Source organism: Mus pahari, chromosome X, assembly GCF_900095145.1.
Source record: "Mus pahari chromosome X, PAHARI_EIJ_v1.1, whole genome shotgun sequence".
Classification (NCBI taxonomy): Eukaryota; Metazoa; Chordata; class Mammalia; order Rodentia; family Muridae; genus Mus; species Mus pahari.
Window position 1 is genome coordinate 30,805,234 of NC_034613.1, and position 27,553 is coordinate 30,832,786.

Below are 27,553 nucleotides of genomic sequence, written 5' to 3' on the forward strand. Positions count from 1 at the left end.
TGGTTAGAAGAAGCTGTAAAAAGAATATTTTATATCCTTCATCTTGAATATTACTCCCAAATTGTGAAGGTTATTTTTCATCCTAAATGTCATAACCTAGGCTGCTGCCATTTTCTACATAACATGCACTTTTGAAGAAGAGATGGCCAAAGACAAAGAAACTCATCACCATAGCAAGGGCTCAGCAGAGGTTACACTACCCTGGTGGCAAATGTAAATGTAAACATCTGGTTTTAGGACACTTGTGTGGAGTGAAGACTTACTACTATATAAAGTTATCATGGGCTTAGTGGCTAGTATTGGCTAAATTGTTACCCATGTGAAGAGGATTTAGTAGAGTGCCATACAGGACCCTGCTTGGATTTAGTTAGTAAATACAGTAAGAAATGAAATTTCTCAGGAATGATCTTAGGATTTATGCCAATTTTACAGAATTCAATGATTTGTGCTATATTATTCCTTTCTGGCAAAATATCTGCTTCCAAAAGTAAGTAGACCAACAGCATTACCACTTATCTCTCCAGTGCATGCAATGTGCCATTTTACTTTACCATCAAAACTCAACATAGTTATTGTTTCTGACCAAAATATGTAGATGGGGATCCCAAAGGTCTGCAGGTTTAAATATCATTCCAAAGTCCATATAGTTAACTACTGTCTGAATAAATTATTAACTTTGGGGTATCCTCTGCTTCTTCTGGTTCCTTCCTGACTCTGCTTTCACTGTCCTCTCTATCAGGTTACATATCTGGTAATGATCCCAGTGAATACTATGTGGTATCCCTTCCACAAATATTCTTCCAGAACAGTTGACACCAAATGGGCTAAATAAAAGTCAATAAACTGATTTGCTGATCAAGTAATTAAGTATCCATTTATTGTTACTATATACAGGCTCTGAGGATACAGTATCACAGAGACACCTGAATAACGCTTACCCTTATAAAACAAAAGTTAACTGGCAGTGCTATCCAGAGAAATAACCAGTGTCAATTTAAATTTAAGTTAATTAAAGTTCAATGCAATGAAAAATTCAGTTTCTCTGTCATGCCAGCCAATTTTCAGATGCTCAATGGCCATTGAAAAATTATAGACCACTCTCTTGGACACCATAGATATAGGGTATTTTCATTGTCAAAGAAAGTTCCATGGGACAATACAATGAAAGAGTAATATTTATGCATATAAAAGGGACATATAAGCCGGGCGTGGTGGCTCACGCCTTTAATCCCAGTACTCGGGAGGCAGAGGCAGGCGGATTTCTGAGTTCGAGGCCAGTCTGGTCTACAAAGTGAGTTCCAGGACAGCCAGGGCTATACAGAGAAACCCTGTCTCGAAAAAAAGGGGGGGGGACATATAAATGGTTACAATGGTTCATTAGGAGATATGGGAGTGTTTTATGAGGAAAGTAACATATGAGTTATGTTTTTTAATCCTAAATAATTGAGCAAATATTTATTTCCAGGTGATCCAGAGTATCTGTAGATACTCTGTGCTAGGAGATGGAACAGACCCCATAGTGATAGAAGCAAGGTCTATTTGCTATTTGTCTACCATTGAAAGGAACCTTCTTTCTGGACTCAGTGGACATAACCTTACATAAACAAGAAAGGACAGAATAGAGGGTAGTCAGGAGCCATTTCACATCTCTGTCTTTTAAGACCAGCTTGATAAAACCCAGAGCCATGGATTTCTATGAGTGAGAACCTCTGTATGTTTTTAGTTTGGCTCTCAGTTACATTTTCCTTTTAAATGTGAGCATATATCAACCCGTGCGGTGATACTAAATTTTATAAAGCAGAGAGGATGATTTATAGTTTCAGAGCATCTTGAACAAAAAAAGAAAAATGGGCTAAGAAGAGAAGTTAGCTGTGCCTGGATCTATGTGTTATCAGGAGCTATATGCTCCATGAAACTCAATAACCAGCACTAGGGAGGAGAAAGATATTTATATATCCACACATCTGTGGATAGGGTGTTAAGTTTACAACCTGGCTTAGAAGTATAGCAATTTGATTTATCATTAAATTAATTGCAATAGAAATGGATTTCTTTTTTCCTGTCATTCTCCTTTTTCTAGTTCTATAATCAATCTCTCTATATATTTTCCAGAAGTCCTAGAATCTCCAGTTACAGCATCCCAATTCAAGTCCCAGTTCCCTCTGATTAAAGCCTCATGAATCAAAACATGGAAAAGCTAGACCGTTCTCTCCAATGTCAATGGTATGATGTACACATACTTTATATTTAGTTTGCTGAGAAAGAAAACAAAGTCCCCAAACTGGGAATTGAAAATTTTTATCACAGCTACTGGCTGTATCAGTAAAAACTGCTGATAAAGGTTATCTGTTTGTATCAGAAGTGTTACAAAAATCAGGCAGACTATATGAACTTCGAGCTTCCATCCATCTATATTAGCATCACAGAGATGTCATGATATTGAGAATGGGAATAAATAAGTTCTTCAAATTCACCCCAGTTTTAAAAATCTCTGCAAATGGCTCCATCAGTCCTGCATATCTAACAGATATTTTTTCACTTGTATATTGAAATATTTTTGAATGCATGATATTGCTATGGTTTTGGGAGTTAGAATTTACTTCTGAAAGTCACATTCTTTTAAGAGCTACTGAAACTTTCCCTTTGGTGTTAAATCATGCTCTCTGCCATCCTTCAGAGACCTTGCCTTACTGGTTATGGCTGGAATCCAAGCCCTGTCCCTTTTAGTTTTTGCCGCATATTCTGAGTGTTGTCAAAGTAATGTTGTATTTGATTTTCCTTCTGCCAGGATAGTGACTTTATAGTCAGCCAGTGTGCCAAGCATTTCTGTGGGAACCTTTCCAAAGCAGATAATTTAATTTCCTTGTTTTCAGAAAGCAAAGAGCAAGCCTTCTTATTAACTAGAAATGTGCTTATTTGGTGCTGAAGAAGGGCTAACATTATCCTTCTGAATGTTTTAAAGAATCTAAGCCTGTCCCTGAGATCTCATTTTCCTTAGTGTCTCCCTGAAGCTCTTGTTCTTTACCAGTAAGCAAATCCTCACATATAGACATGTGCTTCCAGCTCTAAGTCCTGTGAATCCTATGAGGTTTATATGTCATCACCACCATGGATTCTTCTCTAAGGAACTGGAGATATTTTTTCTTCTTTTACAATGTCTGTTGTGCACAAGACACAATTGAATGTTTACTGTACTAATCTGTGTCATCCTCCTTGATTAGAGAATAAATTCTTTGAGAGGGCCTAATTCACATATTATTTTTATCCCTTCTTCTAATCATCAATCATTTACTCAGCACCCACTACATCTAAGGTGTTGGGATAAGCAGTAGAGCTACAAAAAGGAATAAAAGAAAGATGAGTAAGATTTTGTTCCTGTCCTTAAGAGCAATCTAGTAGAAAAAATTAGGAGCTGAGCATATTGGAGTAATGATGTAGGTACTAGGATAGAAGTTAAGATGAGGTAATTAATATAAGCACAAATGAGGGATGGAGAGTTCTATTTAAATTAGGTGGGAGAAGGCTGATAAAGGAAATGATGACTAGGTCTTATCTTAAAGATGTAGCCTGTATTTACTTGGCAGAAAAGAGGGAAAAGTGTCATCCAAACAGTAAGATCAGCAGAAGAAATGCCAGAAACTTGAAAATGTATGATGCATTGACTATAAATGATTTGACAGGACAAGATGGTCATTTGGTGGAAGTAGGTCAGACAAATAATAAAGGAAGGGTAGTAAGGACCAGATTATGGAGGGTCTTGCTACTTTAATGATACTGTAATTTAAGCTTCAGACAATGATGAATCATTGTATAATTTTGTATGGAGTAGTTACATAATCTGATTTGTGTTTGAGAATGGTTAATACATAGCTGAATCTAATTAGAAATAATGGAGAGTAATAGACTGAGTTCTGTTGGGTGTAGGGATTGAGAGGAAGCGTAGAGGTTCAAAGTGTAAGGAGCATGGCAGGACTTGGTGATTGATCGCGCAGGGAGGATTGAAGGTGGAGAAGCTGTAGTCAAGGATGCATCTCAGGTGCTGGGTTTAGACCACTGGGTTAGGGACTATTATGTTTCTTTATGAACTGGTTACTCAAAGGCCCATAAGGAAAAGTGTGTGGATCCAATCTCTGAGAGGTAAATGCATCCTGAAGGCTCTGATCTAATCAGCTGATAGGTTCATAATTTCATGGCATGATTAAGATGTGACCAAACCTTTTGGAGGCAGAACCTAATTGGGTGATTATGTAACTGGGAGTATGCTCTTGGGGTGCCATAGCTTATGCCTGGTCCTTCTTTGTCTAGCTGTCTCTGATTCCTGTCCACTATAAGGAACAAAGTAACAGCCAGCCAAGCAAGTACAGAAACCTCTGAGTCTAGGAGCTAAAGAATTTTTTTTCACTTAGATTATTTTCTTCGGTTCTTTGTCATACTGATACAACACCAATTAACATAGTGGCAATGTCACTCATCAAGGCAGGAAACACCTGAGGGTTCCTCCCTTCCACTGGGGTCCTCAGTAGTTACTCAAGAAATGTATGATGTTTACTAAATCACTCTCTATTAAGATAGAGGAGAAAGTCTTGACCTGTCATAGCTTCTTTTAGATGTTCCCTGAATGAAAGGTTGCTTGGCCTGTTTAATTCTGTTGCTTTATGACACCTCTATTGCTCTCATCTATCTTTATATTCCTTTGGTGCAAGTTTGAAGTTTATTACTCGGTTTGCTTTTATTGTTAGTGCAGCACACCTCTGATCTTTGTCTCTGAGTGTGACTTAATAATAGTAATTGCTCACATTTGAACAGGATTTGGGGTTTACAAGGCATGTTCAAATACATCTCCTTTGATCCCTATTACTGTTTTGTAAAGTAGACAGTGAAGTAAATTTAATTGTCCTGTTTCATGTGTAAAGGAATGCAGGCAGTGGTGATGTGACCTGCCAAAGATCATATAACCAGTAAGTATTATAACTGTGTCTTTGATAGTCTCTATATCCATTGGTCTTTAATTATACAACCTTGATCCCTGCCTTGCTGTCTGTTAAGCAAATGGTTCCAGAATTCCCTGAGCTATTATCATATTAACTCACTACATTACTACAACACCCAGTGCTTATATGTCTCAAGTGCACTATGAACTTCTACTTCTAGCTACTTCCCTTGCTAGACCTAAACCATGCTCTGAATGTGCAAGTTTGCTTTGACTCCTTAGTTCAGTCCTCTTGTCCCGTCTCCACAATACTTCTAACTACAGTCTTGACAGTGACTCAGAAGGACTTACACATGGATTTATAGCACTAGAAATTATCTTCTCAAGATCATAGGGAGACACCCATGATCAGTCTGTTGGAAGTAAATTTGACCTGAGGAGATATTGGCCTTAGGACTGTGCTACTTAAGTATTTCATTTGTGCATGTGATCCTCTAAAGAAGGTAGTACTCAAGAAAACATTTCCAACTCAAATTTCAACTTGCCAGCAACTTAAGGCTGTTCCTGGGCTCCCTTGTATGTGCCTAAGTCTTTCCATGAATGCAAGCATCTGTTTCAGGCTGTGGTATTAGCCATCTCCTGATCTCCTGTTGGGAACAGAGTGTGTTGACAGGCTCCTTCATATTAGGCATGCTTGACTCACTAGGACTCAGGATTACTTAGGTTGGCTTCCTTCCTTCCTTCCTTCCTTCCTTTCTTTCTTTCTTTCTTTCTTTCTTTCTTTCTTTCTTTCTTTCTTTCTTTCTTTCTTTCTTTCTAGGATGTCAGCATTTTTAGATGTTTTAGACAAGCAAATACTTTTGAAATACCTACTCATAGCAAGTAAAGCATTCTCAAAGAACTAATAAACACAGATTAACCAAAGATCCCCCAAAAGCATACAAACATGTTACAAACTCCTTGTTCCTGAGCCTAATGGCTCATTGAGGCATACTTTAGATTTGTCCCACTGTAACTGTTAGGAATTTGGAACAGAAAACAAACTAGTTGAGGCAGTACCCTGTGAGGAGTAACACTTTAATCTGATCTCCAGGAAAGATTAAAATGCAGAGCATAATGTGTAAGTCAGCATTAATGCTGCTATTCTTGGTTGGCCCAATGGTGGTATGTAAACCAAAGAGGATTTCCATCTCAGGAAGTGAATTCAGGAGGGCACTTATCAAACCAGGCTTTCCTAACAAAGTTATATCTTATACCTTACATTCATTAATTCTATAGTTGGGTTCTTTTGTAGTATAGTTTTAGGCTGTGGTGTGAAATCATCTCAGAAAACTCCTTTCTCAAGTTAGATTTCAACTCAGGTAAAAACTGAGTTTGTACTTTTGAGATAATTGTTCTAAGAAGGGAGTACTGCTAAAACACAGGCTAGAATAGGAAAGTTAGCTTTGTGTTGCTCTGAGATGCAATTATCTCTGTTCTTCCTTGGCAAAGATGATGCTGTGACTGGGAAGCCTACTCAGAGTGACAGATCTGTGTGGGCTGAAGCCCCAGTTTGATCATGAGGAGGTGGAAGATGGAAATGTCTTTCTTTTTTCCCCCTAGATGATAGATTCTGATGCAGGAGACTCTGCTAAGGAAGCAATTGCTGGGGGCTGTGTTATTGAATAAGCAGCATCTATAGCATGCTTTGACAGTGAGGCAGGGGGCAGGGTATGCAAAGTGAGGGAAATTAAAATTGGAGTAAATTTGTTGCAGTCATGGCCTGAAAATATGCTGCATCTGATATCAATTGCTTCACCCAGTTTTCCACTTCTTTCAAAGATTTTCCTAGATGCTAGGGTCGACTGAGGTAAGCTATTCTATCTCTCAGTTTGGGTGGTAGTGGGAAATTGTTAAAAATGGACAGAGATAATTGGTTCTTGGACAATTGTGAATATATATATATATATATATATATATATATATATGTATATACAACTTTATGCATGTCAATTTCACATGTTTAGCTTATCTGTTTGTGATTCCCTCTTGGTGTTCTATCCTGAAAAATTAGATAACCTGTGAATTATATGCTGGGATTTCAGTAGTGGTGCATAAAGAGAAAGTATTCTTGAACTGTAAGAATGGTGTCAATGCTATCTCATTAAAGGTCTCCATTTCAAGTATGATGTCTTGAGAAAATAGCATATTATTGCTCAGCATAGACTGTTGTCTATGCCCCAGGACAGGAATTGATGGTCAGACTCAATCTGGGGATATCCCTGGAGCTTACTTGACAAAATGCATCTCAAGGACTTTTTTAGGATGGCTTCAGTGGAAGAGCAATTAGTGTAAATATGGTAAAAATAACACCTACCATTTATTGATCCCTTATTATATGACAACCGTTCATGTAAAATTCTCATAAGTTTTTTATGAAATCTGTACGAGGCAGGTCATTTTTAACAAGTTTTTATTCATGGGTTAAAGAAAATTTTATAGTTTAAGCCCACAGAGTTGGTAAATAGAAAAAGATTGACTATTTTTATTATGATAAACACATTAAATTGACCATTTAAGACACTTTCCAACAAGAATTAATTTTTTAAACTTTTGTTACAGTATATTTTTTATCATTTCCCCTCCCTGACTCCTTTCAGATCCTCCACATTCTTCCTCACCTTTCAACTTCTCTGTTCTCTCTTTCTCAAAAAACAAAAGAAAACAAATTAAAACCAAAGCAAAACAAAAATGAAAATTAAAACAAACACACATACAAACAAAAAATTGACAAGACAAAAAAATACCTAAGCCAAATAAAATGAAACTGTGCTGGTCAACTACTCTTTTGCATGGGACCTGCTTTGGAGTGGAGTTGACATACCCAGTGACACTCTATTCAAAAAAACTTGAGTTTCCCTCTGCCAGTTGGTACCAACTGCCAATAGCTTTTCGGTCTCTGTACAGATTTTTCTGATGTGGGTTGATCTTTTATCAGATGTATAATTGGTAAAGATCTTTTTTAATTCTGTAGGCTGCCACTTTGTTCAGATGATGTTGTCCTTTGTCATACAGAAGCTTTTCAATGTCATGAGATTCCATTTATTGGCTGTTAGTCTTACTGCCTGTGCTGTCCGGTTCAGGAAGTCTCCTCCTGTGCTACTGAATTCAAGCTATTCCTCATTACCTCTTCTTTCAGTCTGAGGGTGTCTAGTCTTATGGTGAGGTCATTGATCCATTTGGGGTTGGGTTTTGTACAGGGTGATATATATATATTCTTCTACAGACAGACATTCAGTTTGACCAGCTCTAATTGTTGAGGATTCTGTTTCTTTTCCAGTGTGTATTTCAGGCTTCTTTCTCAAAAATCAGGTGACCAATGTGGACATAGTAGTGCATGCCTTTATTTTTTATTTATTTTTTTCTTTTTGGTTTTTCGAGACAGGGTTTTTCTGTGTGTAGCCCTGGCTGTCCTGGAACTCACTTTGTAGACCAGGTTGGCCTCGAACGTAGAAATCCGCCTGCCTCTGCCTCCCGAGTGCTGGGATTAAAGGCGTGCACCACCAAGCCCGGCTAGTGCATGCCTTTAATTCTAGTACTTGGGGTAGAGGCCGAGGCCGAGGCCGAGGCCGAGGCAGAGGCAGAGGCATCTATGTGAATTTGAGGCTAGCCTGAAAGAGCTTCTCTGATGAGGGTTGAGATTTCACTTAGAATGATTGTTTCTAGCTCCATACATACCTACAAATTTCTTTTTTAAAATAACTATATGATACTATATTATGTAAATGGACCACATTATTTTTTATCATCCTTTAATCAGTTGATTGTCATTTAGACTGTTTTCAATTTCTGGCTATTACGAATAGAGTAGCAATGAATATGGATACCAACAGAAATATTAAGACTAACAATTAATAAATCAAACTTTATTAACTATAAAAATTTTTCCTTTTCCAGCCCTGGCTCCTGGATTAATGTCTGAGACTAATTATTTATTATTAAATGCTTAAATCATAAACCTTGTCTCATTCTCTGACTATCCCATAGCTTATTTAGCCCATTGAAACTATTCTATATATACCAATTCGTTAGTTACCTCTCTTCAGTCCCAGCCCACTTCTTCCTTTATGCCTTCTCAGCATCTCCCTTAGCATCTTCCTAAGTTCATCTACTTGTTGGTTTACATTAACCTCTTTACAAGTCTCTCTCTTGTGTTCTCTCCTACCATCTCCATTTATTCCCTCACTATTTCCCAGAATTCTCTCTTTTCCTGCAAGTTTCCTACCCCTATTGGCCTCACCTCATTGGCCATCAGGATTTTTATTGACAGGTAATGCTTATAAGAGATTCTCTCTACAAGTAAGCTTAAAAGCTTATGTACAGCAAAGGATACCATCATTTGAGCAAAGCAGTAATTTACAAAATGGAAAAAAAAAATCTTTACCAATTATACATCTAAGAGATGATTAGTATATAGACTATATAAAAGATTTAAAAAGCTGAACATAAAGAAAACAAGTAACCCAATTTATAAGTTCATAAATGAGGTATAGAACTAAACAGTCTTCTCAAAAGAAGAAACACAAATGGCTCATACATACAAATTTAAACTACTTTGAGATTTTATCTTACCTCATTCAGAATGGGCAAGATCAGTAAAACAACTGAAGGCACACATGGATTGTCTCAATGTTGAATGTACTGATGTATTGAAATGTTTAATTTGTTTACTGATTTGAAAATTTCTGGCCATTTTTACATCTCTTCATGAAGTACCCAACCAAGGGCTTGGTGTATTTTGAAATCAGATTGTTTTCTTCTTGTTTGAGAGTTCTTCATAATTCTATACTCATGTCTTTGGTCAGATGTGTGATTTCCATGTTGTAGGCTTGGGTGTGGTTTCTTCTTTTATGCATACATTCTATACATAAAATCTATACAGAGATTTTGATAATGAGTTTATTGAGAAATATACATTTCATGTAATTCACTTACTTGTTTTATGAAATGGGTCTCCTTAACATAATTGAGGGTGAACTTGAATTCAGGATCCTCCTATGTCCTGTCTTTCCAATGTTGGAATTACCAGCATGCACTACCATACAAATTCCTTAAATTCCTTATTAAAAATATAGTCTCCATACATATATAGCAGATTTGCAGCTTTGGCTTCATGCATATCCCCCAACAACTACAGCAGGACTGTTCCAAAAGCTGCTGCCTGTCTGTGGATCCCATTCACCCAACTGGGTTGCCTTGTTTGGCCTCAGTGAGAGAGGATGCATAGACCTGAAGAGACTTGATATGCTAGGGTAGGGGGATACCTAGAGAGACCCCCACCTGCTCAAAGGGGAACGGGCATGCGGGAAGGATTTTGGAATGGGAAAACTGGGAGAGGGCTAGAACTGGGAGGGGAGGGGGCTGCTATCAGGATGTAAAGTGAATAAATATGTAAATTAATGAAAAACTAACAGAATTTTAAAAACATATTCTCATGTGGCACAAGTTAGCTTCAAAGTTAGTTACTATGCACAGGATAAGCTTGAACATCTAAGCCTCTTGCTGCAGTTTCCCTAGTGCTAAGTTATGCTTGTATATTGTTATATTTGGTTTGTATGTGGCTGAGAATCAAACCTAGAGCTTTGTGCATGTTAGACAAGCACTCTACCAAAGGAGCTGCACCCAGAGGCTCTATACATTTCAAAGATTAAAAAAAAGTTAATAAAACTCAGATACCTCCAATGAGTCAGTTTTAGAGTATTTCATCACCCAAGTATGAGATCTCAGATACATTTATAGATGATTTCTTTTGATCCTTAGCCCTGCTCTAGGAAACCACTAATCTGGTTTCTACATAATTCTCTAGAATCATTTTGGAAATTGGGTTATTTGCTTTATTGCATTTTGAAAGATTTTTGTGTTGGGGGGTAGGGGAGAGCATAATTGTGCACATGTGGAAGTAAGAATACAACTTGTGAGAGTTAATCCTCTCCTTCTGCCATGTAGTTCCCAGGGATTAACCTCAAGATATTAGTGGGTTCCATGATAGAATGGTGATCTTGGACTCTGAACTCTGAAACTCCAGACATCACACTTGACAGCAAGTGCTTTTAATTATTGAACAGATTTAAAGGTCTAACAACTTATTTTTCAATGGTAGACTTTAATTATGATAAAAAGATACTACCAATTTATCATTTAATTTAAAAGTATTGAATATAGTTGTTACTAGGGTAACCAGTTCTGATAACTTTTTCATCTTTTGACTAAATCTGTACCCATCATGTAACAGCTCATTTATTTTCCCGCCCCTCAAATTCTTGATAATTACTATTCAACCATGTAAAAGTAGGATCACATAGCATTTGTGTTTTGTTTTCTGATTTATTTCACTTGACACAATTTCCTTAATGTTCATCCAAGTTGTATAGTTCGGAGTTGTTGTTCTACTTATTATTGAATAATCTGCTTTAAAATAACATTTTGTACATATACCACTTTTTCTGTATTTATTCACCAGTTAGTGGACATTTAGGTTGCTTATAAGTATCATGAATGATGCTACTGGGAATGCAGATGCATGACTATTTCTTTGTGATTTTTGCAGCACCATATAAAAATACTGTAATTAAGATTTTATTCCATTTATTTTATGTATGTATGTATGTATGTATGTATGTATGTATGTATGTATGTATTTTGCAGTGTGAAGGATGGACTCAGGGCCTTGTGTATGGCAGACAAATATTCCACGACTGAGTAGCACCACTAGCCTGTTAAGTTATATTTAAATGCTATCCTCTAAACTTCAGTTTTTGATTGCATAAGCCCAGTATAAAGATGTGATTAATTTCTGTAAATGTTGAAATCTGTTTTGCCATTGAATTGTGATTACTTATTGGCACTCTATTTGTATTTAGATAAGCACATTACTAACAAATGGAGATACTTCTAATCTCTTCTTTTTTAGTTGGTATGCATTTTATTTATTTTCTTTGTCTGATTGCACTAATTAGGAATGGTGAAAAAGACATCCTTGTTTAGTTAAAAATTTTGGAGGGAATGCTTTGTCTGTTGCAATTAGGAATAATATTAAATCTCAGTTTTGAGAATGGCTGTTATTATATTTAAGAAACTTATTCTCTAGTTCTTATTAGTTGATTAAAAATGATCTAACAACTATTTTTCAAATATTTCTTTTGTATCCAGCCCACAATGAATATATCTACATGATAATAGTACCAATATATCTATAGTCTGTGGATCATGTGGAAGGGAGGCAGAAAGACTGTAAGAACCAGAGGAATAGAAAGTTTGTTATGAGATGTTTCTCTTCTAGAAATATCAGAGAAATGCACTCATGAAGTATCACTAAAAGCGATGCCCAAACCAGGCCTAAACAAGGATGATATCAACAGACATCCTTTTCAGACATCTTTATTGTTATTTTACTGTCCTTCTGCAATGATGTCCTTCTGGCTTCTTAATTGTATTCATCCCATCCCTGCAATTTCACTATTTCTCCTCTTTGAGTTGCTGGTCCTTCCTCTATTACTCTGCATTTGTGAATTTTTTTTAACTTTTCTTGTTTCTGTAGTTATTCTACTCTGTTTATTAGAGATATTGATCTATTATTTTGTTGTCTTCCTTTTGCTTGTTGTATTTTAACCTGGTTTTTGTATTAGAGTGATATTTGCTTCATTAAAAAAATTGGAAAAGCTCTTTCTGTTTCTTTAAAAAAATACTTTTAGAAGATTTGCTTGTATACCTTCCTTCTAAGTATAGTTGAATTCTGTTGTGGTTCCATCTGGTCTTAGATATTTTCTTTTTAGTTGAAATGCTTTTAAAATTACTATTACTATTACTTCTACTACTCCTACTATTACTAGTAGTACTACTGCTATTATTTCAATCTCCTCAGTTTTGGTGGATCTGTTTAGGTTTAGGTTGTTTATATCTTCTTGGCTTAATTTCCTTGGTTTGGCAGAATATAGAAATTCATGGATTTCTTTTACATTTTCCAACATTGGGAAGTACAGAGTTTTAAAGTATTCTCTTATAATATGAATTTTTGGTGTCTCTTGCAATATTTTTCCTGCTAATTTATGAGTCTATTAATTTAGGTCCCCTCTTTCCTTTGTTTTATTTAACTAAGTATCTGTGATCTTGTCTATCATGGTCTAAGAACTAGCTCTTAGGTTTGCTGATTCTTTGGATTGATTTCTTTGCTTCCAGCTCATTAATTTCAATTCTGATTTTTATTATTTCTTGTCATTGACTTGATTTGTTATTTTTCTTCCAATTGTTTTGCATCTCATCAGTAAGCCATTTGTTTTTGCGGTTCCTGTTATTTTAATACAGGCACTTTTACGTATAAAATTTCCTGGTAGTATTGCTTGTAGTGTGTCCCAGAGGGTTTGTGTGTGTGTGTGTGTGTGTGTGTGTGTGTATTGTGTTTTCAGTTTCATTTAGTTCCAGGAATATTTTTATTTCTTTCTTGATTTCTTCTTTGACCCATTCATCATTTAGTAATGAGTTATTTAATATCAATGGATTTGTGTTCTTGCTAGAAATTTTTGCTTTTGCTTTTAAGTTTTATTGCATTATGGCCAGATAGAATACACAGATTCATTTTAGTCTTTCTGAATCTGTTAAAATTTGTGTTAAGCATAATTTAATATCAGTTACAGACAAAGATATAGTCTTATCAAATTGAATAGAGATTTATAGAAGAACACAGACAAACACATCTTTGGTGTATGATAGCATAGCAATGTTATTCTGGTAGAAAAATTATAAATGATCATAGTTAGGAGACGAATTGTGGCACAGTGGAATACAATAGAACATTGAAAATAAAAGAACTACAACTTTCATGTATAAATTTTGATAGTGTAGTTACTTATAGTATTAGTTCCCAAAACATTATTTATAGAATTATTCCCTTTATAAAGAGCAAATTTATAAAAATAAAACACTATTTAGGCATGTACACTTTAAAATCAAAGAAAAAACAAATCATAAATATAACGTAACAGTCATGTTGGGCATTGTTTCTGAATGTAAATCAGAATAGATTTGGAGAGGGCAGGTACCAGTAGTATGATTGTAACGTTCAATCTCAGAATGTTTTTAGTGATCAAGTTGTTTGAGAGTTTTAAAGATAGTATATAATCTAGTAAATAAATAAAAGAATATCAAGTATGGACCTATTGTAAGTGGTTATCTTAGAACCACTTTTGTACATTTGTGGTACCATGGGCCAATGAAGCACCAACTAATGATAATAATCAAAGTACATCAGTTATCAATGGGAGAAGAGATCCTTGGTTCTGTGAAGGCTCTATGCCACAGTGTAGGGGAATGCTAGGGCCAGGAAGCAGGAGTGGGTTGATGAGCTGGGGGTGGGGGACGGGATAAGGGGAGGAGGATTTTGGAGGGAGACCAGGAAATAGGATAACATTTGAAATGTAAATAAAGAAAATATCTAATAAAGAAAGAAGCTGTTCTGTATTGTGATTTTTTTTTATAGCTACTAATTTATGGTCTTATTCAGTATCTGACTTCTGCATGTATTTTGCCATGTAGGCTATATTGAAATAAATCATGTGGTGTGAAACTTTCAGCCAGTTCCCACAAGGATATAAAAATCATGTGTTTTCCTTTGTTTGGGAAATTTCTCTGAAGGTTCACTTCTCTGAACCTTTCTCTGACATCCTGTCCACATCAGTTTCCTTTCTTTGTCTGACTTTAACTCATCCTTCTTAATGAAATTCCTGTCTCTTTAAAGAGACAGGAAGCCTGCATCTTTAAGACCCTGTTCAAGTACTGTTCCTTTTTAATGTGTTCTTACTTCAGTGTCTGATCATGGCTTCCATGATCTCAAAGCCTTTTCTCCTAATCAAACTAATTCTTAAAGGGCAATTAAGTGCATACTCCTTTTCCAAACCAACCCACATGCCCTACCACTTGTCTTCTCTACTTACTAATAAGGATTTTCATTTAGCAGTATTCTCTAAGCACTATGCTTGCATTAAGGTTTGAGAATCAGTGGTGGTAGAGGCTTATGAATTGAGACTCGATGAAGTTTGGGCTTAAATCTCTTAATTTATTGAAACTTTGTACAAAATTTTGAGTTTGAATATTTTTTTTCTAAGAAACACCATGACAAATAGCTGTCGAAATTCATAGTATTTTACTTACTATTAGACACAACAGAATAATTTCCATGGGTGTTTGCAAGGCTTGCTTGTCACATATAATCATCTGATAAAATTTTAAACTAAAGTATTTAGGTTCTACCTGGGAATATGGATTATTTACAAATCCAAGTGGATATTTTGATGAAACAGCTCCACTAAATAGTGAGATGAGAACAGTTTCTCTAGTGCCTCTTCACTAATATGTACATAGATATCCCCCCTTATTTCTCCTGGCTAACTGATACATACTTATTATATGCACTAGATCAGAGCCTAGATCAAAACACATTGTGTCTTTCCATAATATTAGAAATACATTCAATAACAGTATGTATTCACAAGGTCAAGCGGTACAGTGGCAACTATTGGCCACATACTCACCCTTTCTTAATAATCCTGGCTACAGAAAATAGAATCTTTTAATTCACTCTTCATTAATAATATCACAGCACTATATATAATATGTAGATTACACATTGGCTATAAAAGGTTACAGAGCTACAGTAGCATTCAAGAAGTTTTAGAGGTAGGTTGACAGAAATGGAAATAGGATCCACATTAATAAGAACCAAACCAGGATACAGAGAAGAAGCTGAAGAAGCAGTGTGGCTGAGAGTGCTATTTGTTTGAAAGCAAAGCAGCAGAGCAGAATGTAACTGCAGATACAAAAGGGTAAGATGGGGTCCAGATGAAGGAATGGATAGAGAGTTAGATGGCAGGTCCAGGCAGATGAATAGGAAGATGGCCAGGCAAATGGATGATAAATGTGAAGATCAAGTCAGCAATAGGGACCAACCTGAGATAAAGCCTCAAGGAGAGTCAAGAATTCTTTCTTCCTGTGTGCTGGTCCTTCATGAACAGAGTGATCAGATGACATATCTGTGGGTGCTGTCACTATCACACTGCTGAGATTCTACCTGTTTATGGGTTACAGCTAAGGGTGATTCCTTTCCTTGATCTGGCATTTAAATAAGTTATTACTGATATTATTTTAACATCCTTATATGCTTCTACGTTCTCAGTTCACCCAGACACAGGCAGTTGATCACTTTGTCCTTCATGGATGGTTCCACACAGACAGTGATGTTGACAAGTACACCTAGGTATCAAGTTATTCTCCATCTTCAAAATGGAGCCACAATTTGCTTGCAAAAGGGAGTCTTTTGGGTCAAAACACAGTTTTAGGCCAGTTAATCCCAGCACTCTAGGGGAAGGTGATCTCTTTGAGTTGGAGAGTAGTCTGATCAAAAGGTGAGTCCTAGGCCAACCAGGCCTGTATAGTGAGACCTTGTTTCAATGAATTCCCCCAGACACCCATATATTAAATAATATGGTATAACTTGGAGCAGAGTATAACCTTTTCTTCAAGATGAACTTTATGTATATTTCACTTTTATTTTTCAAAGTGCCCATTTGTGCCCTACATTTGACAAATGTCTGTTTATATACTTTCTTGTGCTAACTTGGTTTTTCCTTCATTTTCTTCTCCATTTTTCTGTCTCTCATCTTTTTAAAAACTTAAATCAATTTGTGTAGTTTTTAGTTGCTTCATTTTATTTAATAATGAGATAGATTAAATATAAAGTATAGACCGATAAATTTGAGCAATTTGCTTATTGGATCTACTTAAACATGTTTACTGTTAAAATTTTACTTGGGAGAAGATTAAAATAATCCCATGCATCCAATCAGATCACTATGAACTAAGTCTGGACTTCAATAGCAACAAAAACATCAGAAGGCCCATTTACACATGGAAGCTGAACAATGCTTTACTCAATGATAATGTGATCAAGAAAGAAATAAAGAGGGGCTGGTGAGGTGGCTCAGTGGGTAAGAGCACCCAACTGCTCTTCCAAAGGTACAGAGTTCAAATCCCAGCAACCACATGGTGGCTCACAACCATCCTTAACAAGANCTAACTCCCTCTTCTGGAGTGTCTGAAGACAGCTACAGTGTACTTACATATCTAATAAATAAATAAATCTTTAAAAAAAAGAAAGAGATAAAGAGAGACATTAATGAAGTTTTGAATTTAATGAAAATGAAGCCAAAACATACCCAAACTTATGGGACAAAATGAAAACAATGGTAAGAGGAAAAGTCATAGCTCTGAGTGTCTCTAAAAATATTTTATATGGTTTCAATCAATTTAGTACTCAGTATTAGACATTGGATCTTCATTTATAGGTATTATTCAATACACATTAATGATATTTTAGGGTAAAAAGGATATGAATATAAGAGTTGAACAAAGTTTAGATGTATTCTTTGATTCTCAAAACATTCATCATTATAAAGATATTTGATATATAAAATGCATTTAAATAATAAAAAATTAAGGAGAAAAATATTTTACTTGGAAGAACTTTAATTTCAATAAATGTTTTTCTTATGCTGTCTAGCTCTGGAAACTGTTTAAATTTATGAACTTACATGAAAAAAATTTTTTAGAATAAATAGTGTCCTGTACCTACAGACCAAAATCACAATACAATAGGACTCCACACCTACTAGACTGGCTATAATAAGAAAAACAAGGATCCAGGAATGGTGGTACACATCTTTAATGCCAGCACCTGGAGAGGCAGGGGCAAGTAGATTTCTCAGTTTGAAGTCAGCCTGGTCTACAAAGTAAGTTTTAGGACAGCCAAGGTTACATAGAAAAATTCTATCTCAACAAACCAATAATAAAATTAAAAAAATAAAAAAGTCAATGACATGCAGAAGTTGAAACTCTCAATATATTATGGATAGGAATATAAAATTGGTCATTTGTGCTGGAAAGAAGTATGACATTTACTCAAAAATTAAAGATGGTTATAGAGACCAAGCAATTCTATTCTCTGGTATATATGTTTAAAAGAAATAAAAATACAGTTCTACAGAAATTTTATACAGAAATATTTTTAATAACCTTATTTTAATAGATCAAAGTAAATAGATCTTGATCACATTATCATTGAGTAGAGCATTGATCAGCTTCCATGTGTAAATGGGCTTTGTGATGTTTTTGTTGCTGTTGAAGTTCAGACTTAGTTCATAGGAATCAGATCAAAAGAACATCAATGGGTAAACAGGGTTTATGTGTGTGTATTTATATGTAGATATACATACATATTTACATAATGTGATATTTAACTATTGTTTAGCCATAAAAAGAATATGCTATTGTAGATTAAATGAACTTATTCCCAAATGAAAGTACCAAATGAAAGGTACTAGATAAAAGGCACATATTATTATTCCATCTATAGAACATATCAGTAACAAAAGCTCACTTCTCATTCTCACTATAGACTATGACTATTGACTATGCCATCAGAACTCCAGTACCTTGTTGACAGAGTAATTGTAACCATGGTCATATTTGGTTATTTTAACAGAAGGATAGTGAGTATATGATGTTCTGGTTCTTAAAGTTTTCATCCAAATAGTGATATGTGTAGTCTCCACTCATATGTGGTTGCCTGAAACTAGTTGCATGGACATACATAGTGCATATGGTGTGTTAGGGTAAGTGAAGGTGACAACTAGATATGGGTCAAAAATGTAATTATACTGCATTATTCTACTGTATAATACAAAGGAAGAATTATAAGTATTTGGTAAGTAGTCATTAGTGTCCAATTAAGTATTTTTAAATGTGCTTATTTATATCAAATAACTTTTCTGACTTTGGGCTGCTCTTATTTGAGAACCAATGAAATAAGTTTCCATTTTTTGGCATGTTTTACTCCATGAATAGCACCATAAATTATTTCTGTATGTTATAACTTAATAAAACAATGTGTATATATAAGATAAAACAGTAGATAAGTGAATAAGTTAGAATCAGAATTGTTTAGATGGATATCTTTAAATGTAGTCTTTCTTTGTAAGAAAACTATTTTTTACCCTCATGAAATATAGTAGAAGTACAAAATCATACTAAAAAGAATAAAAGTATTACAAATAGACTTATGAACAGGTACAATAAAAATTTCAAAGAGCTTTGCAATGCCTCTTGGGCCTGATTGATTTGAGAAATGGTAGCCATGTGTATATGCCTACCTTAATATTTTCTATAATTTTCATGGTGCTCATATTTAATTAAATGAAATAATACATTTTGTGAAATGGTTTTAAATGAACTTTAAATACTTTGGGTTTTTTATTAGCATAATCATTATGATTGTCATAGGATTTAATTTGGTTTTTATCATTACTCTGTGAGGTAGGATTTTGTGTGTGGTTGTTTTGTATATAGTTAGGAAAACTCAGAACTATTAATCATTGTCCAGGGCTATATGGTTAGTAAACAGAGACCTCATATGAGAAATAACTATTTGTCTCTCAGGTCAGCACAGTGTCTTTCTCACCAAGTTATTGAATGGAACATAAATGCACTAGAGAAATTTTAAAATGCCGAAGATGAAAGAGAAAAAGAAAATTCTCAATTTCTCAAGGCATAGCTGACATTGCATCAGCAAACAAGTAGAAGAAACAGAAGTTACTGTCTTCTGATAAGGGAGAAAGATTGTGATAGGTCTGATTCCCTGTATGGCCTAAAGTTAATGGTGAGAAAATGGTCTTTCCAAGGGACCAATTAGAGGTTTGGTAGCCTGATATATTTCACAGATTGTCATCTCTCAAGGAAGCTGAGGAAAGGCAGTTATGCTTGCCTTGAAGAATTGTGCAAAATGGGCTGGCAGCATTGCTTCCATTTTTGTGACAGACAATGCCTTTTCTAATTTTAATCTTTTAAGGGGTGGATAGGCTTTTGTGCAAAGGGAAGCTTTGCTTAGTGCTCATTTTGAGAGGCGTCTGTGAATGCACTTTGTACCCTGTTTGGTAAAGGAAGACAATGAGGTGCAAGTGTAAAATGAGCTTGTGTATTAGGCTATTATGTTGCTCAGTAAAGACAGTGTAAATAGGGATACAAATAGCACTTGTTACTATCTTCTCTATGTTATAGAGATGTGTATCATTTGTTTAATGCAGATTTTGGAACCCTTTGATTGCTGACATATCTCTGGGAGTGTTATGATGAGCATGGTTTACTTAGCAAATTGTTTAAGAAGTGATAGAGATGGAACACAGGGCCCCTAATGAAGGAACTAGAGAAAGTACCCAAGGAGCTGAAGGAGGCTGCAACCCTGTAGGTGGAACAACAATATGAACTAACCAGTACCCCCAGAGCTGTGTCTCTAGCTGCATATGTAGCAGAGGACGGCCTAATTGGCTATCATTGGGAAGAGAGGCCCTTGGTCTTGCAAAGAACATATGTCCTAGTACAGGGGAATGCCAGGGCCAGGAAGCAGGAGTGGGTGGGTTGGGGAGCAGGGCTGGTGGAGTATATTGGGGACTTTTGTGATAACATTTGAAATGTAAAGGAAGAAAATATTTAATAAAAAACAAAGAAGTGATAGAGACTTTTACCTGGAAGTTGGAGTCATTGTCAGCTTCTCAATCATAGGAAGTTAATTTAGTTTATACATTCTACTTTTTAAAGATATCAATTAGATTATAAGACATCTTTTGATGTTTATTTAAGTTATTTTGCCTTTGGTCAAATAATAAATAGTCTAATAAAAATGCTTGGTATTGTGGAGGTTGCAACCAAGCCCCCAGGATCTTTTTATTTTATTTCATTTGTAGAAAATGAAAACAATTTTGGGCAAGTGTAAAATGAGTTTGTGTATGTAAAACGAATTTGCTTAAGTATCTAAGGTTCCATTATGGACTAAGCAGGAACTTGCCAATTCATTTTTTTTTTTAAAAACAAAGAGCTTACGTGTATTCTAAAAGTAGGACTTCAATCTCAGATAACATCTTCAACAAATCTAGGATCTAAGTCTAGGTTTTCCTAAACCATTATCTAATTATGAAGTGTTTTCATTGCCAAATCCTAAAAGGCTATATTTGATTTAGATACAAATTTGAAAGTGGCCCACATGTGGTAGCCTATGCCTGTAATCCCAACATCAGGAAAAGTTCCTATGATTTCAAAGACAGTTTTGGGCTAAAGAATGAGATCTTGTCCTTTCTTCCAAAGTTGGAGAATGGTTTTGTTCAGGTACTCTACTCAAGACTTCCATTATCTTCAGAGCAACTGCAAATGAAAGGAGAGAAAGGAAGAACCCTAATGAGTATTCTAGCTGAATGATTGACACTCTTTCCACCTCTATCTCTTAAGATGACTATATGAAAATCTGCTAATATTTTAAAACCAAGTCTCCGGTCTTACCCTTGAAATCTACTTTTCTTCAAATAATTTAGTATTTATATTTGTAAATGACTGTCCACCTAAATAATTCACTAAAGAGAGTTTTAGTTATTTCTTGGAACCTTTAAAATATTTATTTACTATTTGTTTATTTCACTGATTCTTTTTTGATTGTATGATGGTTTGAATGAGAATATCCCCACAGGCTCACATATTTGAATACTTAGTCCCCAGTTGGTGGAATTGTTTGGGAAGTATTAGGATACGTGATCTTGTTGGAAGAGTTGTGTCACTGGAGATAAGCTTTAAGATTTTAAAATCTTACACTATTCCTAGGTTGATATTCTCTCTCTCTCTCTCTCTCTCTCTCTCTCTCTCTCTCTCTCTCTCTCATAGTGCTCCAGTGACTCCCTTCCTGCTGCTATGCTCCCAGCCTTAATGATCATGGATTCTAACTCCCTACAAATGTGAACTCCCAATTAAATGGTTTGTAAGTTGCCTTGGTCCTGAGATTTTATCACAGCAAGAGAAATAAGACAGACAGGGTGTCACACTGTAGTTGAGGTGGCATCAGAATCACAGGTACCTTTCTGCTTTAGCTTCCCAATCCCTGGATTACACCTCGGTGCCACCACCTCTGCTTTGTGTGTTACTAGCTATCAAACACAGGGTTTTGTGCATAGGAGGCAAGCACCTTACCAACTACAGTCACATCCCCAGTCCTCTGGATAGTTTTAATAGTTGCCTAAATTAGTGGTCTTACTTCTGTTTCTTTCTAAAGTTTTGTCTACATAGACATTTAAAGAACTTGGTAAAATAAAAATTGATCATATTTAATGCATAATTAAGTCCTTTAATGGTTTCCCATTGTTATTAGAACAAATGCACATTTCTTTCTCTTAACATAGCCATAAGGTCTTCAGTAATCTTGACTCTACTTTCCCCACACTTTGTTTTCTTTCCAGTGTATTACCTGGTGATAGTCACAGATATTTTGCCTTCTTTGTATACATCTGTTCATTTCTATCTTCAGTGCTATGACTACACTTCAAATTGCCATTTTTCTTTACCCTGTGTTCATGTTATAAATAGTTCACTGATTTATCAGATTTCCATACCCTTGTTCCCCTTCAACACATCTCTATAGAGCAGTCATTACACTATATTTAGTACAGATAGCCCGTGTAACTGCTCTTCTTTAACTCTTCATTCATCTGTATCATATATGACAAGGGGATAAATTAAATGAGTTGTTTAAGATCATATAAATGATTATGTGTTATCTTTTTTGCAGTTCTAGATATCAACTCCAGGTCTTTGTAATTCAGTGGTCGACACATTTCCTACTACTGAACTATATGGCTAGTTGCCATGGTTATCTTTTTAATGTAACAAATAAGGCCTTCTTGGACATGGTTTCAACTTTAATTTCAGTCATGCTCTAGTATTAATTTTCACTGTGTGGTATCTTTAACAATAATTATAATAGAAGTAATAATACAAAATAATACTAACAGTTACAAGTTATCAACCATTATTAATATAGTACCTTTGTGATAATAATTCTCAAAATAGTATTCTTAGTTTTTATGGAACCGGTACTCTTGGTTCCCTATTAGTTAAGATGATTGGTAGTAGCTTGAAATCAAACTGGTTATTTATTATATCAGTTTTCTTTTCTATGAACCTATTATTTTGTTTTCTGACATAGTTTCTCCAGTGGAGTACACAATTTCAGATGTAGGGCTGAGTGTCATTTTTTTTTGTTGTTGTTGTTGCATGTACTTTTTAAAAACACACTTACTCTTTCTTGGGAGCTTTGCTTGAGTTCCCAGCTAAGTTCTGAGATTATGCTCCCACTAGCCTGTGCTCCACCTGGTTACCTCTTCCTCCCAATTCACCTAGTTTCAATCGCAACCATTCCCCAACCTGGGGAATCCAAGAGTGGCTGCCCATACTCCAGAGGTTCCTAATGGCTAGCTTTGCCAAGCCACCAATAACTTGCCCCCTTTCTCTGCCCACCTTTGTTCTTCAGATGGAGAACATTAGACAATTTTAATATTTTAAAACTAGCCAGATAATGACTGGGCAAAGAATTTCCTGACCTAATCTTATCAGCTAGACTATTCCATCCACCCACTTGTGGAAGAGGCCGCCTCGTTCAGTCCCCCAAGATTTTACATGGTGGTTGCACGTTCCCATTTCAAAGCCTGCCTTGAAATTCCTTTCTGTAGCTTTTATTTTTTTCCTTCTTCCTGGGACCTGGAAGTTCCACCTTTTCCCCTTCAACTAGCATTTGGCTTCCACCTTTTTTATTGACAAAATCAAGAACCAATTAGGGAAACACCTCCACCTACATTTTTCTTGAACGATTATGTCTTGTTGATTCAACTTCTTTCTATTTCTGGGGCTTTATGCCATGAGATTTAGTCTTTAGTATGGGACAGGGATACATCTGTCTCCAAGGCTGAAAAAGTCTTTGAGAGAAGAGATTCAATCATGCTTATAAGGTCTGGCTATGCTGTGCTTAGCTAGGAAGCCCATGGCCAGGACCTGCAGGAAGTTGGCAAACCAAACTTGGAAAGTAGTATTTCATAGTATGTAAAAGCCAGGCAAAACTTTGGCTTGCAGGACACGACTAACTTCTTCTTGAGGGAGGACACTGCTGTTGTATCTGGTATTGTATAAACTAGCCTAGGAAGAAAATATTCAAATAGTTATTGGAGGTGGTTTTATTCTCTAAGACCCACTAGGCTCAGCACTGGCCTGAAATAGTCATTTGAAAAGCCAGTGTACTGTCTCTAAGCAATATGTGTATTGTATGGAATGAGTAGAATTGTCTCACAGGAGAATGGGACAAATGAGGCAGAGTGAGATCCTTACAGAGATGGGCCTACTGATCCCTCCATTCCTGGTCCCTCTCTCCCCTAGCCTTTCACTAGAAACTGAGTGGTTCTTTTAACCTACCCTATGTGTTCTGCATCAGTTTGAATGCATCAGTAATAAACTCAGTGTTACCAATAATGCATTGTTGCTACATTAAGGAAAGAAATCAGGGTATTTTCCCTTCTATCAGTTATCCAGGAACAAGCACAGATTTGAATATTCTACTTCATTGTCCATGTGTCTGTTGTCTTCTGTCTGTCTGTCTGTTTATCTGTCTGTCGAGTGAGTCTGAAACTATGCCTTCCTAAAGGTTGTCTTGTGAATCTGTCCTTGTATCTGTCCTTAACAAAGGACTTTGCTTTCTTTTATTGAGTACCACAGAAAGCATCAAATTAGGAAGGAAATGGGTAGTTTACAGAAAACATTAATAGAGTTTTGCAAGATATTATGGCATTGACCCTAGATGACCCAGATAAAACAATAATACAGAGATAATTGTTTATCAACCAAAATCTTTGTTATATTCAGTAGATACTCATTTTATAAGGTTGCTCTCTACCTATGTTTTCTATTTTTAGAAAATAATTATTATAACATGCATACAGGTTAACAAAAGAGTACATAATTTGAGATTGATGCTACATATTAGCTTGGCTTGTAAATGTTGTTTCCATAGGAAATCCAAGGCAAGTATCGTTGGTCGATACAGTGTTCCCTTAAAGGGATGTTAAACAATCAGGCTTACTACACAGCAGTCTTAAGAGATCTCAAAATGTACTATTAACTCTGCAAAAGTTTTGGTCTCTTAAAATGTGAGATTTTTAATACAAATACATTACCACAGTGCTCCTCCAGGATTTTTTTCTACTCCATAGAATATCTTCGCACTCTTTGCCTATCAATCCTTTGAGCTTGAGCTAAAACATTATCTTCACTGCACAGATGCAATTACTTCCATCTGTGTTCTCACATGGACTTCTGATTTATTTGTAGATTTACTTTGCTTTCATCCATGGGCTCCCTACTTTGTTCTCTTTTCAGTGGGCATTTATTATGTGCTACAACATCTACCACTCGAAGTATCATATGTATTCATTCACTTGTCTTCCTCTTTCTCTAGATTGAAGGGCCTTTAGAGCCAGAGCTTATGACTTATCAGCAGCCTTAGTGTGAACATGCCTGTCTCAGGAAAGAAGGGCTTGGTCCAGATTTTGTGTGATAAAAATATGAAAAAATATGGCCAGGTTTCATGGTGGGTGAAATGTAGTTTTTCTAAGAAGTTATCCAAACAGTTCTCCTGTATGATGAAATTACCTAAGCCCTTTAACTGCTTGAGGATTACAGTCACTTGAAATACCCTCATGTTCTGAAGGTTATCCAGCTGATGATACCATTGAGACCATGGGGCTCTTGTTTCTGTACTTAGCAGGGTTACAAATCTTAGTATCTTCCATGAGAGGAAGGGATTCTCTCCAGAATCTAAGGGAGTGGATAGCCAAACTAATTTTAGAATTGGAAGGTCACATGGAATCCTGTAAGAAATATCACTCCTCCACTATCAATAGGACAAAACAGCAGCCTACAAAGTAGGAAAAGATTTTCACCAACCCCACATCTAAAATAGGGATAATTTACAAAATACGTAAGGTACTCAATAAATTAGACCTCAACAAACCAAATAATCCAATTAAAATGGTGTACAGATTTAAACAGAGATTTTTCAGAAGAATCTCAAATGGCTGAGAAACACTCAAAGAGATGTTCAACATCTTTAGCCACTAGGGAAATACAAATCAAAATGACCCTGAGATTCCACCTTATACCTGTCAAGATGGCTAAGATAAAAAACAAAAGGGATAGCTCATGCAGGCGAGGATGTGAAACAAGGTGAACACTCCATTTCCAGGGGAAGTACAAACTTGTACTACCACTTTGGAAATCAATATGGAGGTTTCTCAGAAAATTGGGAATCAATCTACCTCAAGACTCCGATTTACCACTCCTGGGCATATGCCAAAGGATGCTCCATCATACCACAAGGACACTTGCTCCACAATATTTATAGTGGCTTTATTCATAATAGCCAGAAACTGGAAACAAATTAGATTGCCCTCAACTATAGAATGGTTAATGAAAATGTGGTATAATTACAAATGGAGTATCATTTAGCTATTAAAGAAAAATAACATTATGAAATTTGCAAGCAAATGGATGGAACTAAATAAGAGCACCCCTATTAAGATAATTCAGACTCAGAAAGACAAACGTGGTATATACTCATAAGTGGATATTACTGTAAAGAATAATCATGCTATAATCCACAGAATCAGAGATGCTAAGTAAGAAGGAAGGCTCAATGAGAGACAAATGGATCTCTCTGGTAAGGAGAAATAGAATAGATTTCTTGGGTTGTCTGAGGTAAGGTGGAGTGGGTGGGATCAGGTTGGGAAGGATGGCAGGAGAGAGTACTGGGAGAAATGCATGGAGTTGGAGGGCATATTGGGGTGAGTTAAAATCATAGTGTAGTAGAAACTCCCAGAAATCTATGAGGGTGACCCTAGGGAAGACTCCTAGAAGTGGGTGATAAAGTCTATAGCAGCAATCTTCTATCAATAGGTGTGGTGGTTCGATTATGCTTGGCTTGGGGAGTGGCACTTTTAGGAGGTATGGAAGTATGTCACTGTGGCTGTGGGCAATGAGACCCTCCTCTTAACCACATGGGAGCCAGCCTTCCCCTAGCAGCCTTCAGATGAAGATGTAGAACTCTCAGCTCCTCCTGCACCATGCCTGCCTAGATGCTGCCATGCTTCCATCTTGATGATAATGGACTGAACCTCTGAACCTGTAGCCCAGCCCCAAATTAAATGCTGTCATTGTAAGAACTACCTTGGTCATGGTGTCTGTTCATAGTAGTAAAACCCTGACTAAGACAACAGGCAAGGCTTTCAGGCAAGGGATTTAGAACCAACACAGCCACAAAATGTTTGACCTACAATTCATTTTACTTACAAGTTTTGCTGGGGTAAAATGTGGCACAATACTTGTGGGAGTAGCCAATCGACAGCTTGTCCAGCTTGAGACCTATGCCAGGAGAGGAAGCCTATACCTGACACTGTCTGGAGGGTCAGGAACCAGAGGCTAGATAGCCAGAAGACCTATGAAAGGCATAAAGAAAGTCAGTAAAATGATCCTTAATGGTACTCTGCTATACTTGTAGACCATAGCTTAGCATTATTGTCATTCAAGAGGCTTCCCCAAACAACAGATTGGAGTAGATACAGAGGTCCACAGCCAAACAGTAGGCAGAGTTCAGGGAATCCTGCAGAAAAAGGAGAGAAAGGCTTGTAG